This window comes from Alosa alosa, chromosome 20 (genome assembly GCF_017589495.1).
Source record: "Alosa alosa isolate M-15738 ecotype Scorff River chromosome 20, AALO_Geno_1.1, whole genome shotgun sequence".
Lineage (NCBI taxonomy): Eukaryota > Metazoa > Chordata > Actinopteri > Clupeiformes > Clupeidae > Alosa > Alosa alosa.
This window is the reverse complement of record NC_063208.1, coordinates 26,574,315-26,581,814: the sequence shown is the minus strand read 5'-3', so window position 1 is coordinate 26,581,814 and position 7,500 is coordinate 26,574,315.

The window sequence follows — 7,500 nt, the reverse complement described above, 5'->3', positions numbered from 1 at the left end:
AAAAAAAATCAGACTATAATTGTGTATCAGATTTAGTCTAAGTCTCTGAGGTTGCCTCCGATTTTATCCAACCACCATGTGAGGAGTTGGGTAGCAGTGAAGCAGTTGGCCTTCACGTCATGCCTTTACTTCATGCCACACACGCTTGCATGATTGAAGCCTTGTAAATTAGCAATGATGTTTTTTACTCCCAGTCCCACCTCCTCCTCCACTGAAGAGGTAAAAAGCATTGTGCGGCAGGTGCTCGGAGCGATATAGAAATCTGACAGCTTCTTTGGCACCTCTCCTTTGGCACTTGCATCCCGTGAGCGTAAGTGAATATTTTAGGGGAATGAAATTCGGATGAGGAGGAGGAGGATAGGGGGGTGTGTGTGGTGTGATGGTGTGGTAGCCAGCATCTAGCATCTGTTGCATAGGAGGAGCAAGCCTCCCAGGGGGTCTGGATTGGCTGTTTACCTCACATGTCTTCAGGCATGTTCTGCACCGCGATCACCACGGAGACCTCTGGGTATCGCCACAGCAACAGCAGCAGAAGCTCCTCGGGCTTCCTGACAACAACATGTGCAGGCTAGAAGTAGGGGCAAAGTTTCACCTGTTCTTTTCTGGTGAATGCAAACTTCTTCAGCACACAAGTGAAAGGCTTATTAATGCTTGAGTCAGCGCATTGTCTATATGGCCATTCGATTTAGATGGTTTTTTTATATAGTAGTTCAGGCTGTGGGGTCTATAAAAAAATGCCTTGAGGCAGTTTAAATTGTTATTGGCGTACAGTAACAGTATATAAATAAAACACTATTGATTTTTTTTTAAATTAAATATTAAGTATATTTGTTGGGTTTTTATGCCTTTAATAAGACAGGACAGTTAAAAGAGTGACAGGAAGTGAGTGGGAGAGAGAAAGATGGAGTGAGATCTGGAAATGACCCGGGTTGGACTGGAACCCAGCTCCCAGTGGGTTCAGGCCTCTCTCCTTCCCTTAGGAACCCAGCTCCCAGTGGGTACAGGCCTCTCTCCTTTCCTTAGGAACCCAGCTCCCAGTGGGTACAGGCCTCTCTCCTCCTGTCACTGCTGATACTTCAGACTTGGCACCTGGTATAATATGTTTTGGATGTGTGTACCCTCCCCTTAGCACCCAGGTCCCAGTGGATACTTGGACATGAACGTGGTATGAGTTCTGTAGCGCCATTGCCCCTTGGTATGAGTTCTGCTCACCTAGCACAGCAAGGCCTTGGCTTCCATGTGAATGGAGCATCTTTACTGATGAAGACATACACCCCTTGAATATTTCCATCTGGGTGAAATAAAGTGTAAACTATGCAGTATCTTTGGCTTTTCTGGCCTGTCAGCACGTCTGAGAAACTCCATTGCTACCTTTTTTCTAACCGTTGCCTGGCTTGTATGTGTATTTGAATGCATGGAGCATCTTTACTGATGAAGACATACACCATTCAACCCGAAAAAAGTCATATAACCATTCCAATGACTCTGATAAAAGCTGTTAAATAAAGGTAAATTAAGCTAAAAAACTTGCATTTTAAGCAAAAAAAACCTGCATAGTGTGCCTTTAATGTAAAATTAGAGGAATTTGATAGAATCACACACTGCTGCCATCTTGTCTGTATCATCAGTGATCTGATTTATTTTGACACATGCTTCTACTTTCAGTTTGTTTGTAAGTCTACCAAATGGCTAAGGACAGGTTTAGGTGCTCGCCCTCTCCAGACACACACACCAGACACACACTTACACACACACACACACAGATACTTGTAGAACTGAGTTGAACCCTGTACTTCATGCAACACACTGCTTGTGCTGATTACATTGTGTGCTAAATAAAATGATTATACAGCTTTGGTCATACAGACTAAGTCAATTATACAACACCTGTCTTCATTAGTGTGTGTGTGTGTGTGTGTGTGTGTGTGTGTGTTGTGTGCTGATGATTTGTTATGCCCACAGTAGTCAACGAGGCCAAGACGAGGGAAGGCATTTTTAAAATCACAATACGTACAGTATTGTCTGCTGCAGGGCAAGATATACTTTATTTGGAGCTATGCATGTGATATGTGTATGCAATGTGCTTGGAAGTGGTGAATAGCACAAATGCAACAAAACAAATAAACACACACACGCACACCTGCACAGAACACACACAGTTATGAAGGCAGTTCATCATCAGAAATAAATCACAGTGTTTTCCTCTCTTTTTAGTCTGGAACAACATGACAGAGAGCCATAATGGGAGGTGATAACTAATCATTTCTACAGCCCACAGCCTGCCCTGCCTGGTCCCCCATTACGCTTAGCCCTCCTGTAAACACCACCGAGAGATGCTTAGGAAGAGTCATCGGCTGCATGGAGGAACAAGGCAGAAGGGACACATTTAGACCTCTCATTTGAGGGAGGGAGAGATACTGATATTACTGCCGAAACCTCTGAACACCTCTTTTTTTTGGAAGAGGATCTAATGACCTTTATCAGTGGAAGTTTCAGTCAGCTCCTTGTTTCTTTTCTTATTAAGTTATTTTAAAGCACTCTTCTGCGCGGGCTGTTTTTAAGCGTCGGAAACAGTCGCGATCGGAGTACTCTGAGTTCTGCTGGGTGAATGGGTGGCAATCACTGAGCACTTACATGGCCATGCGGAGACCAAGGGACATGGAGAGCAAGGTGGAGGCGGAGGAAGACGAGGGAGGTGGGGGTGATGGAGGAGAGGTGGCACAGCCTCCATGAGTGGCAAAAATGGTTTACACAAAGAGTGAGTGAGAGAGAGAGAGAGAGAGACAGAGAGAGATATAATGAGAGAGAGAGAGAGAGCAAGAGAGAGAGAGAGAAAAAGAGAGAGTGAGTGAGAGAGAGCTTATAATTCATTATATCCTTCACAGCAAGGGCCCATTCTAGAAAGACAAGGAGCTCTGAAAGTAAAGGGAGAGCAAAGACAGAAGACAATCTCCTCATCCCTGAGGAAGCTAGAGCTAGAACGGCCAATGAGAAAGGGTACAAAGATACTTTTCCTTTGACAGTTATGGTGCCCAATTATGTGCTTGTGTGAGTCTGTTGTTTGAGTGTGTGTGTGTGTGTGTGTGTGTGTGTGTGTGTGTGTGTGTGTGTGTGTGTGTGTGTGTGCAGTGTGTGAGGGCATACAGCTCTGGAAAAAATGAAGAGACCACTGCAAGAGAGCACATATTTCTGATGTCAACCTATGGTTGCTGAGTGACATTTGAATGAGTTGAAGGTGAATAGCACAAATGCAACAAAACAAATAAACACACACACGCACACCTGCACAGAACACACACAGTTATGAAGGCAGTTCATCATCAGAAATGAATCACGGTAACCACTGCAATTTTGAATATGTCCATCAACTCATTTGAATGTCACTCAGCAACGGTAGGATGACATCAGAAAAATGTGCAGTGGTCTCTTAGGTTTTTTTTTCCATTGCTGTATAAGTATGTGTCTGCTTCAACTCATGTGGTGATATCCATTCACTCCCTATTTTCAAGGCGGCTGCAAGCTCACCATGGGATCACCTATCAAACCACACTGCACACAAGCTGTCTCGCGTCGCACCACCGTGTCCCATTACACAGAGCAGCTTTCCGCTCAACCACTCTGCGACTCCTTTGGATGGATGCACACTCCATGCTAAGCCGTGGTTCAGCCCAGATGCCCGGAGGAGCTGTGAAATAAGTCTAACTGACCAAAGCTGCAATTAATTGGTAGCGCTAGCTCGGGGCGAGGCTATACCCGTCGATTCATTAGGCTGAGTGCTAATGAACTTGTCTGTGGTTTCGTGGCATGAGAAGAGGATCAGTGGTTCAAAATACAGGATCAGAAGCTTGAGTGATTAATATTGGGTGGCTACACTTAGCCACATGTGTGATGAGTGCTAATGTTGCGCAAGGTGTCTGGTGGTGAAGGCTTTTAAGGTCACCTTTTGATTTTTTGTTAGGTCTGAATTGTCAGCTCAAGTTCAAACCTTAAGCTTTTGTCTGGTTAAGTTGGAGGTGTAGACACAAGGTGTCTGGCTGTAAAGTGTTCTAAGGTGACCTACAAAAAACTTGAGTTCAAACTTTTAGTAAAAGTCTTTTCTTTAGTGTTTGACTTTTTTGTTTGGTAAAGTTGTCAAGTTTTTAGCTGGTGGGTGGGCATTTGTGGTGGGAAGTAGCATTGTGAGGGACAGAAGAAAGATCTCCACGGAGGAGCTGGAAGGCGAAGGTGCTCATTAAGCCTGACAGAGTGCTCTCCGTCGCCGTATGCTCTCCGACCTCTAACTGCCATCACCTGCCACACGCCATTAGCCTCTCTGCTCTCCGGTGTTATTACCTCTTTGTTCGTGGCGTTTGCGGAATGCCGCTGAGAAACCACCCAGAGGTCTGTGCTAACACACACACATGATCCATCAATCTGCCCCGAAGTCGGCAGACGGCCCCAAATCGCATCAAACGAACAAACAACAACAAAAAAGAAGAAGAAGAAGAAGAAGAAGAAGAAGAAGAAGAAGAAATCAGAAGGTGATTGGGTAGTTGGTGCGTCAGCAAAATCGATCGATTTTTTTTTCTTCTTCGCGTGTGCTCCTTCTCGCCTCCGAGGTCGAGCGAACCTCTCAGGGAGCTAATTCGGCAAATTCCCCCCTGCTTAACTCGTTTCCTGGCGAGGCTTATTAACACGAGTGCTCAGCGTGCAGACGTGCTGTGTCAGCCGAGGCTAATGGTAGTGTTGGAGCTCGCGGGTGTCAAACAGACGGGTTGAGGAGGGCTGGGTGGGTGTGTGTGTGTGTGTGTGTATGTGTGTGTGTGTGTGTGTGTCGTGTGTGTGTGTGTGGGTTGCTGATCCTCAGAGGGGGGTCCACACCAAAGCTGACCCGGCTCTGGCCTCGATGCGGCTGGGAGCCGTATCACTGTCGGAGGCTGCGTCCTCTGCGGACACACACCGCTCCTCGCAGCAGGGGAGCCCCTGAGTCTGACATGCCAGGGAGCCTCTTGAGTCGCAAAACCAGCTGGAAGTGTTAAAAGTCCCCCACTGCTCCGCACTGACAGACACATTTGCATGATCCACACACTCATTCCGCATGCTGACTGTACACTCTCTCTTCCTCCATCCCTCTCTCTCTCTCTCTTTCTCTATGTCTCTCTCTATCTCTCTGTCTTTTCTCACCATTCCCCCAGCCTATGGCTTTAGTGCAGAGCAGACAGCTTTATTACATATCATGCAGTAACAGTTATCATGGGCCATTACAGGGATCACTGATAGCTATGAGCCAGATAATACACTCCCACCACATATATTAATTACACAGTGACATCCTGCTGCCCCAGAAAACGCCTGCTGTAAAATATACGGAAAATGACATTGGCACAGCACGGGCAATGACAAAGTCACCCATGTGTGTGACCTTCCTGACAGATGCACTTGTGGTTACTTCATGGTGCATAGAGCCAGACCGATTTATCAGCAGGCCGATATTATCGGCCGATATTAGGCATTTTCCAAACTATCGGTATCGGCATTAGAGTGCGGTTCGGGCTGCAAATTTCTGTCCGAACCCGGCCCGCGTCCGACAGAGTTGCGTCCGAACCAGACCCGAACCCAACAGGCATTTTCATTTTTATTTCTGAACCTGACTCAGATGATGCCTCAGTTATTCCCATGCTAGTGATTAAATGGATGGATAGCCTTTAGTAGATGGATAGTCTTTAGCTCATTAAACGGAACAACAAATGGAATTCTTATTTGTCTACAGAATCAGATGAGTATGCACGCACTCAGGTTACACACAGTGCACATTTACACAAGAGGCCAAAACAAGCATAGCCTATTGAAATAGAATTCTAGTCTTACCACTAACGAAAAGTCTTAAAATGAACTGAATCAGTCAATTCAGTCCTTTTGTCATTGATATGCAGCATCGACGTTAATTGGGGCATCTCAAGGAAATCCTCTCCTCCAATTGAACGAGACAACCTTATACCGGTAGCCTATGTCTTTTATACTGAGTAACTTCATAACAGCACTGTTTTTGTCTCTTTCGACTGTCATCCGATTCATTTTCTGACCATACTGACAGGAGCTAAGTTAGTTAGCCACAACTAATTTACAGTACAGCATTGATTAAACCTTAAAGAAAGAGATTTCTTGCAATTAAAATAATTCGGGGAGCGCACTCCAATTAACAGCCAGGACAGCTAGGGGACGCTACAGTACATATATTTAGTCTAATTTTTATATTTGTACACGACTAAAAATATGAAATGACTTAAAAAAAAAAACTTATATAACCCTGAATTGTAAGTTGTGTTACATATATAAAAGTGTCTGATAAATTATTAAATGTAGGAATAAACTGTAAGCATAAACTGTAAACCTAAACATAAACGTAAGCATAAACTGAACTGGGACAGAGTAACAAAGACACTGTGGGATCTTATAGGCTCTTATGCGGAGAGGCCACATGGGCTTGTAGGTCAAATAAACCATCAGCTGGTCCCATGGGGGCCCTGCGGCTCTCAAGGCTTACGTACAGTATATTGGATATGTGTGCATGCACTCACTGTATTGTGTTTTTCTCTGCTATGATGCACAAGAAACTCAAAGAGAAAGCACACACACACATGCACACGCACACATGCATGCACACGCACACACACACACACAGACACACACACACGCATGTACACGTACACCCAGACTCTTACATACAGAGACAATTAGGTGAACACACATGCTTACACTGCAGTAACAGATACAGATAAAACTACTGCAGACATTTCAATGAAGAGTTGAAGAGAGAGAGAGAGAGAGAGAGAGAGAGAGAGAGAGAGAGAGGGAGAGAGAGGACATCTTAGTACAATCTACTTTATAAATCAATGGAAGCATTTCACCCTCAGGTTAACCAAGTACAACTGTGGTCTCTTGACTCCAGGTGATTGGCTATTGATTTTGTGTCAAGGCATTAGATTGGCTGGCCACTGCCCTGGTGACTACGGAGCAGAGACAAAATAGTTTGGGGCAGATCTTCATTTGCCCAGGTTGTCTGGGAAACAGAGCAACAGGCTTTCAAAAGGCCACAGGCACACTGACATGACATTGTTTAATTGCTACAACTTAACCCCATAGAAAGGGAAAGATACAAAACATGAAGAGGCTCTCTGCCAGGCTGTGCTCAACATCTTAATTTACGGTCAACACCTAAAACACAAGAGTATTCACTGTGGAAGGAGACTTGTCAGGTCTCAAAAACACTCCTTCCCATGACATCATGTATCTATGTATACAGTATCATGTAAATATCTAAAGGCATTCAGTGCATGTTTGTATACCTTAATGTGACAGCTTTTAAGTCATTTTAATGGAAGAATATTGTGCCTTCCCAGGTATTCTCTTCTATGTCTATGGAAAACCAGCCTTTCAACTTTGCTCTCCCCTGACCCAGAGGATCACAAATTGCTTTATGGCAATTGTGCAATAACCTATTTTTTTCTGCAATCGTATAAT